This window comes from Arachis duranensis, chromosome 6, assembly GCF_000817695.3.
Source record: "Arachis duranensis cultivar V14167 chromosome 6, aradu.V14167.gnm2.J7QH, whole genome shotgun sequence".
In the NCBI taxonomy this organism is placed as follows: domain Eukaryota; kingdom Viridiplantae; phylum Streptophyta; class Magnoliopsida; order Fabales; family Fabaceae; genus Arachis; species Arachis duranensis.
The window spans coordinates 71,393,076-71,401,518 of record NC_029777.3 but is presented as its reverse complement, the minus strand read 5'-3'; positions in this window follow the sequence as shown (position 1 = coordinate 71,401,518).

Here is an 8,443-nt window from a genome sequence, read left to right as displayed (position 1 = left end):
AAAGTCTAAACCTTGTCTGTGGTATTCCGAGTAGGATTCTGGGATTGAATGACTGTGACGAGCTTCAAACTCCTGAAGGCTGGGCGTTAGTGACAGACGCAAAAGAATCAAGGGATTCTATTCCAACCTGATTGAGAACCGACAGATGATTAGCCGTGCTGTGACAGAGCATTTGGACCTTTTTCACTGAGAGGATGGGATGTAGCCATTGACAACGGTGATGCCCTACATACAGCTTGCCATAGGAAGGAATGAAAGAACTGGAAGGAAGAAGTAGGAAAGTAGAAAAAGAAAGGGCACAGTATCTCCATACGCCTATCTAAAATTCCCACCATTAATTTACATAAGTATTTCTATCCTATTTTAATTATCTTTATTTTATGTTTATTATTTATTAATTTTCGAAAATCCATAATCAATTACTATCCGCCTGACTGAGATTTACAAGATGACCATAGCTTGCTTCATACCAACAATCTCTGTGGGATCGACCCTTACTCACGTAAGGTTTATTACTTGGACGACCCAGTACACTTGCTGGTTAGTTGAACGGAATTGTGTTCACACAATAACAAAGAGTACAATATTGATGATCACAATTTCGTCCACCAATTGGCATCCATAGGAACTCAGAATTTTAGATAGTGTTATTGATTCTCCTAGTTCAGTATGTTAATTCTTGAACACAGCTACTTTATGAGTCTTGGCCGTGGCCCTAAGCACTTTGTTTTCTAATATTACCAACGGATACATAAATGCCACAATCACATAACTGGGTGAACCTTTTCATATTGTGACTCAGCTTTGCTAAAGTCCCCAATTTGAGGTGTTCAGATTTCTTAAGCACACTCTTTTTGCTTTGGATCACGACTTTAACCACTCAGTCTTAAGCTTTTCACTTGGACCTTCATGACACAAGCACATGGTTAGGGACAGCTTGATTTAGCTGCTTAGGCCTGGATTTTATTTCCTTGGACCCTCCTATCCATTAATGCTCAAAGCCTTGGATCCTTTTTACCCTTTCCTTTTGGTTTAAAGGGCTATTGGCTTTTTCTGCTTGCTTTTTCTTTTTCTTTTTCTTTTTTTTGCTAATTTTTTTCTGCAAGCTTTCTTATTCACTGCTTTTTCTTGTTTTAAGAATCAATTTTATGATTTTTCAGATTATCAATAACATTTCTCTTTATTCATCATTCTTTCAAGAGCCAACAATTTTAACATTCATAAACTTCACTATAAAAAATATGTACTGTTCAAGCATTCATTCAGAAAATAAAAAGTATTGCCACCACATCAAAATAATTAAACTAATTTCAAGATAAAATCTGAAATCCTAGTACTTCTTGTTCTTTTGTAATTAAGCACATTTTTCATTTAAGAGAGGTGAAGGATTCATGGAATTATTTATAGCTTTAAGACATAGGCACTAGACACTAATAATCATGTAATAAAGAGACAAAACATAGCCAAACATAGAGCTCAAAACTAAAAACAGAAAAATAAATAGACAAGAAGATTAAGGAATGAGTCCACCTTAGTGAGGGTGGCGTCTTCCTCTTGAAGAACCAATGGTGCTCTTGAGCTCCTCTATGTCTCTTCCTTGCTTTTGTTTCTCCTCCCTCATAGCTCTTTGATCTTCTCTAATTTCATGGAGAATGATGGAGTGCTCTTGGTGCTCCACCCTTAGTTGGTCCATGTTGTAACTCAAGCCTTCCAAAGAGGTGTTGAGTTGCTCCCAATAGTTGTGTGGAGGAAATTACATCCCTTGAGGCATCTCAGTGACTTCTTGATGAGGATCTTCCTCATGCTCTTGTTGAGGTCCATGGATGGGCTCTCTTGTTTGCTCCATCATTTTCTTAGTAATGGGCTTGTCCTCTTCAATGAGGATGTATCCTTCTATGCCAATCCCAGCTAAATTGCATAGATGACAAATGAGATGAGGAAAGGCTAACCTTGCCAAGGTGGATGACTTATCAGCCACCTTGTAGAGTTCTAGAGGAATGCTCTCATGAACTTCCACTTCCTCCCCAATCATGATACAATGGATCATGATGGTCCGATCCACAGTAACTTCAGATCGGTTGCTAGTAGGAATGATGGAGCGTTGGATGAAATCCAACCATCCTCTAGCCACAGGCTTAAGGTCAGGTCTTCTTAATTGAACCGGATTGCCTCTTGAGTCTCTTTTCCATTGAGCTCCTTCCACACATATGTCCATGAGGACTTGGTCTAACCTTTGATCAAGGTTGACCCTTCTAGTGTAGAGGCGTGCGTTTTCTTGCATCATTGGCAAGTAGAATGCTACCCTTACATTTTCCGGACTGAAATTTAAGTATTTCTCCCGAACCATTGTAAGCCAATTCTTTGGATTCAGGTTCATACTTTGATCATGGTTCCTAGTGATCTATGCATTGGCATAGAACTCTTGAACCATTAAGATTCTGACTTGTTGAATGGGGTTGGTAAGAACTTCCTAACCTCTTCTTCGGATTTCATGTTGGATCTCTGGATACTCATTTTTCTTGAGCATGAAAGGGACCTCAGGGATCACCTTCTTCTTGGCCACAACTTCATAGAAGTGGTCTTGATGGACCTTTGAGATGAATCTCTCTATCTCCCATGACTCGGAGGTGGAAGCTTTTGCCTTCCCTTTCCTCTTTCTAGAGGTTTCTCCGGCCTTAGGTGCCATAAATGGTTATAGAAAAACAAAAAGTAATGCTTTTACCACACCAAACTTAAAGATTTTCTCGTTCTCGAGCAAAAGAAGAAAGAAAGAAGGGGAAGAAGAAGAAAATGGAGGAGATGGAGGGTGATAGAAAGTTCGGCCAAGAGGTGGAAAAGGTGTTTGTGTTGTGTGAATATGAAGGAGTAGTAAGGGGTTATATAGGGGTGAGGGGAGGGATGGGTTTCGGTCATTAGGGTTGGGTTTGGGAGGGAAAAGTGTTTGAATTTTTAAAATTAGGTGGGTGGGGTTTTTGGGGAAGAGGTATGGAGGTGATTGGTGAAGAGAATATAAGGAAGATGATATGCTTTGATTGGTGAGTGAGAGAGAGAGAGAGAGGTAGGGTAGGTGGGGATCCTGTGGTGTCTACAGATCCTGAGGGGTCAAGGATGGCATCCCTGCTCCTTTTAGGCGTGCAAAACGCCCTTACTGTGCAATCCTGGCGTTTAACGCCAGATTGCTGCTTGTTTCTGGTGTTAAATGCCAGCTTTTATTCCTTTCCTGGCGTTAAACGGCAGGCTGTAACCTGTTTTTGGCATTTAACGCCAGATTGTAGCCTGTTTCTGGCGTTTAACGCCAGTCTGGTGCTTGTTTCTGGCATTTAACACCCAGAATGGTGCTAGACTGGGCGTTAAACGCCCATTCTGCTACCCTTACTGGCGTTTAAACGCAAGTAAGTTGCTCCTCCAGGGTGTGCTATTTTTAATGCTATTTTTTATTTTTCTTTGATTTTTGCAGTTGTTTTTGTGACTCCACATGATCATTGATGAGCGGATAATTTATACGCTTTTTGGCATTGTTTTTAGTATGTTTTTAGCATAATCTAGTTAGTTTTTAGTATATTTTTATTAGTTTTTAGTTAAAATTCACTTTTCTGGACTTTACTATGAGTTTGTGTGTTTTTCTGTGATTTCAGGTATTTTCTGGCTGAAATTGAGGGTTCTGAGCAAAAATCTGATTCAGAGACTGAAAAGGACTGCAGATGCTGTTGGATTCTGACCTCCCTGCACTCGAAGTGGATTTTCTGGAGCTACAGAAGCTCAATTGGCGCGCTCTCAACGGCGTTGGAAAGTAGACATCCTGGGCTTTCCAGCAATATATGATAGTCCATACTTTGTCCGAGATTTGATGGCCCAAACCGGCGTGGCAAATCAGCCTCAGAAATTCCAGCGTTTGATTGTATACTTTCCACAGCATGAGTCTCTAAACCCCATGGTTGGGGGTGAGGAGCTCTGCTGTGTCTTGATGGATTAATGCAATTACTATTGTTTTTCATTCAATCATGCTTGCTTCCATTCTAAGATACTACTTGTTCTTAAATCGGATGAATGTGATGATCCGTGACAATCATCATCATTCTCAACTATGAACGCGTGCCTGACAACCACCTCCGTTCTACCTTAGATTAAGTAGATATCTCTTGGATTCTTTAATCGGAATCTTCGTGGTATAAGCTAGAACTGATGGCGGCATTCAAGAGAATCCGGAAGGTCTAAACCTTGTCCGTGGTATTCTGAGTAGGATTCAATAATTGAATGACTGTGAAGAGCTTCAAACTCCTGAAGGCGGGGCGTTAGTGACAGACGCAAAAGAATCATTGGATTCTATTCCGGCCTGATTGAGAACCGACAGATGGATAGCCGTGCCGTGACAGGGTGCGTTGAACATTTCCACTGAGAGGATGGGAGGTAGCCACTTACAACGGTGAAACCCTTGCATACAGCTTGCCATGGAAGGAGCCTTGCGTGCTTGAAGAAGAAGACAGTAGGAAAGCAGAGATTCAGAAGATTGAGCATCTCCAAACCCCAACCTATTCTCCATTACTGCAAAACAAGTATTTACTTCATGATCTTTTGCTTTTTACAATCAATCCTGATAATTTCTGATATCCTGACTAAGATCTACAAGATAACCATAGCTTGCTTCAAGCCGACAATCTCCGTGGGATCGACCCTTACTCACGTAAGGTATTACTTGGACGACCCAGTGCACTTGCTGGTTAGTTGTGCGGGATTGCAAAAGTGTGATTGCAATTTCGTGTACCAAGTTTTTGGCGCCATTGCCGGGGATTGTTCGAGTTTGGACAACTGACGGCTTATCTTGTTGCTTAGATTAGGACTGTTTTATTTTTGTTGGTTTAGAGTCTTTTAGTTGAGTCTAGTTTCATATTTTAAGTTTGGTGTTAATTGCATGCTTTTGTTTTCTTTCTTTTAATTTTCGATTTTGCATGTTCTTAGTTCCTTTTTGATTCATAAAAATTCTAAGTTTGGTGTCCTCTTTGTGTTTTTCCCTTAAAAATTTTCGAAAATTAGTGTTTGATTTTCTAAAAATTTTAAGTTTGGTGTCTTTTTGTGTTTTTCTCTTTCCTCTTTTCAAAAATCAAATCTTTTTCATAAAAATTTTTCCATCATATCTTTTTAATTGCTATTTTCAAAATCTTTTTAATTAACTAATTGATTCAGTTCTCAATTTGCTTTGATCTTATTTTCTTTCTTTGATTTTCGAATTTTTATCTTAATTTCCTTTTATTTTATTTTAATTTTTTTCGGTTAATTCAAAAAAAAAAAACAAAACAAAATCTATCTATTTGCAATCCATATCATTTCCCTTTATCCATTATGGACCTAAGTGGGATTGATCAGTCTAGAAGGACTCTGGGGTCATATGCTAATCCCATTACAGCTGCATATGGGAGCAGCATTTGTACACCTCCCATCAAAGCAAGCAGCTTTGAGCTAAATCCTCAACTCATTATCATAGTGCAGCAAAATTGCCAGTATTCCGGTCTTCCACAGGAAGAGCCTACTGAGTTTCTGGCACAGTTCCTACAAATTGCTGACACAGTACATGATAAAGAGGTGGATCAGGATGTCTACAGACTATTACTGTTTCCATTTGCTGTAAAAGATCAAGCTAAAAGGTGGTTGAATAACCAACCTGCAGCAAGCATACAGACATGAAAACAGTTATCAGACAAATTCCTGAATCACTTTTACCCTCCAAAGAGGATGACACAGCTAAGGCTGGACATCCAAGGCTTTAAACAAGAGGATAATGAATCCCTTTATAATGCCTGGGAGAGGTATAGAGGTATGCTAAGAAAATGCCCATCTGAAATGTTTTCAGAATGGGTACAGCTAGACATCTTCTACTATGGGCTCACAGAAAAAGCTCAGATGTCTTTAGATCACTCAGCTGGTGGATCTATCCACATGACGAGCTTCAAACTCCTGAAGGCGGGGCGTTAGTGACAGACGCAAAAGAATCATTGGATTCTATTCCGGCCTGATTGAGAACCGACAGATGGATAGTCGTGCCGTGACAGGGTGCGTTGAACATTTTCACTGAGAGGATGGGAGGTAGCCATTGACAATGGTGAAACCCTACATACAGCTTGCCATGGAAGGAGCCTTGCGTGTTTGAAGAAGAAGACAGTAGGAAAGCAGAGGTTCAGAAGACAGAGCATCTCTAAAACCCCAACCTATTCTCCATTATTGCAAAACAAGTATTTACTTCATGATCTTTTGCTTTTTACAATCAATCTTGATAATTTCTGATATCCTGACTAAGATCTACAAGATAACCATAGCTTGCTTCAAGCCGACAATCTCCGTGGGATCGACCCTTACTCACGTAAGGTATTACTTGGACGACCCAGTGCACTTGCTGGTTAGTTGTGCGGGATTGCAAAAGTGTGATTGCAATTTCGTGCACCAATCATCAACCTAAAGAAAACATGAAATAACATAGATAAATAAATTGGGTTGCCTCCCAATAAGCGCTTCTTTAATGTCAATAGCTTGATAGTGAGCTCTCATGGAGCTTCACAGATGTTCAGAGCATTGTTGGGACCTCTCAACACCAAACTTAGAGTTTGAATGTGGGGGTTCAACACCAAACTTAGAGTTTGGTTGTGGCCTCCCAACACCAAACTTAGAGTTTGACTGTGGGGGATTTGTTTAACTCTGCATTGAGAGAAGCTTTTCTTGCTTCCTCTCCATGGTTACAGAGGGAGATCCTTGAGTTTTAAACACAAGGTAGTACTTATTCAATTGAAGGATCAACTCTCCTCTGTCCATATCAGTCACAGCTTTTTCTGTGGCTAGGAAGGGTCTTCCAAGGATGATGGATTCATCCTCATCCTTCCTGTAACAACCCTGATTTTCGAGTACATGAGATCTTTTCTGAAAGTACGGATTTCTCCGGAAGATCAGTAAAAGGAACACCTCTGCTATATCATCAAGCATCTCAATCCACATTATTATTATGTCATCCTTAAGCTAGAACCTCCTCTGAGGCAAGCTCGATAATGCAATCGCGAAGAACCTAGTTTTTGAACCGTATCGGTTGGCAGTTTTGATTTTGACTTTCGTAAATAGTCTCTGTTTGACAAACCGGACTCGATTCATGAGAGGAGAGAGATAATAGTATAATATTATCATTATATTAGTATTAGAAAATGCTTGAATGATATTATAAGTTTACCTGGTCTGTTTTTGTTAAAAATAGAAAATCGGTTTAACCGGGTTTACGATTTACTGGTGCAATTTAGCACCAACACTCTCTGATGAATTTAGAAATGATAAGGCCACATTATACATGTTATATTCTCATAATAAATATGTTACTAGTGTCATTTATGCTAGTAGCTCAGAAAATAATTTTTAGAGATGTTTTTACGAGTGTTCCGATACACCTAGTTTTAGTAGTTGTACACCAGAGATATTTTAATATTATTTTAATCCACCTTCAAGCCAACCAATCACAACTCTCCTTACACCCCCAAGACACTCCAAGGCTGGTCATTTACTCCCTTTGGCCGAAAATGTGAAGAGAGAAAAGAGAGAAACTTTCATGAACACTTAATCTTCAAAGCTTGATTTCTTTTGAACTAAAACTCAAATCAAAACTCCGATTTTACCAAAATGATCCTCTCTTCTTCCTATACATAATCATGTGACTTATCAAGGCTGGAAATAAGGTGAGATGGCTGTCTCCCTCCCTCTTCAATTCGGTTTTCAAGGAAAACCATGCAAAACATGTGTTTTCTTGATGTTTTTCCTTAGGAATCATGCTTAACTTGAATTGAGGGCCAATAAACGTGAATTTCCAGCAAGTCTAAGGTGAGATATCTCTTCCTAACATACTGAGTGAGATTTGGTCAGTTGAGAGTTTTTGGATTTAAAGTTGTTCTTGATGTGATTTAGGAGGAAAAAGTGCTTAAGGACCACCTAAAAGTTTAACCGAATTAGGAGCAGCAAAACCAGGTAGGGTTTGGTAAAATTAATCTTGATTGATTGTGTTTGAGATGTGTGATTATGATATGGTTTGGTTATGCTTGAAATTGATTGCTTATATGAGTTATTCTTGTTGAAATTTTGATGAAATTTGGTGATATTCAAGCTATGAATGTTGTTCTTGAGGGCTGCTGGAAAATGAAACCCTAGGCCCTAAATTGGGGTTCAATTTGTGTTAAAATCATGTAGAAAATATGGGGTTTTAGTGGCTGGGAATTTATTATGAATTATGGTAAAAATCGGTTGCTCAAAAGACTGAAAAACGGGTAAAAACAGAGAAAGAATCTGAAGAATATACGAAGAATACGAAGAACACATTGAGTGTGGTAAAGAACATTGAAGAACACCTTTTAGATCTTAGAAAGGGCAAGGAAGTAAAATTTTTGGTGTTTAAGGGGTTATATGGTAATTTCTGAAAGTTAGGGTG